Below are 285 nucleotides of genomic sequence, written 5' to 3'. Positions count from 1 at the left end.
ATACACTCGTTCTTTTTGCATCGGTGTTTTTGTTTTTAATATTTAACAACCGGTATTTGCTTGCTTGTTTCAAGCTCTCACATGTGCCAGTCGGGGCCATCTATAGCGCACCTCGGCGGAGACCGCACGAGCTGGAACATCCAACAAGCTGGGACGAGCTACTAGTGTCTGTCAGACAGTTAGGCTGCCCTATCGGCGAAGGAGATGGGCGGGCCTAACGGGCGGAAATCCAATAGCAGCAAGCCTCCAGTACCTGTGCTGTTATAAAAGCTCTGCGTGGCTCCC

This window comes from Candoia aspera, chromosome 1 (genome assembly GCF_035149785.1).
Source record: "Candoia aspera isolate rCanAsp1 chromosome 1, rCanAsp1.hap2, whole genome shotgun sequence".
NCBI classification, from domain to species: domain Eukaryota; kingdom Metazoa; phylum Chordata; class Lepidosauria; order Squamata; family Boidae; genus Candoia; species Candoia aspera.
Note: the sequence above shows the minus strand (reverse complement) of the source record.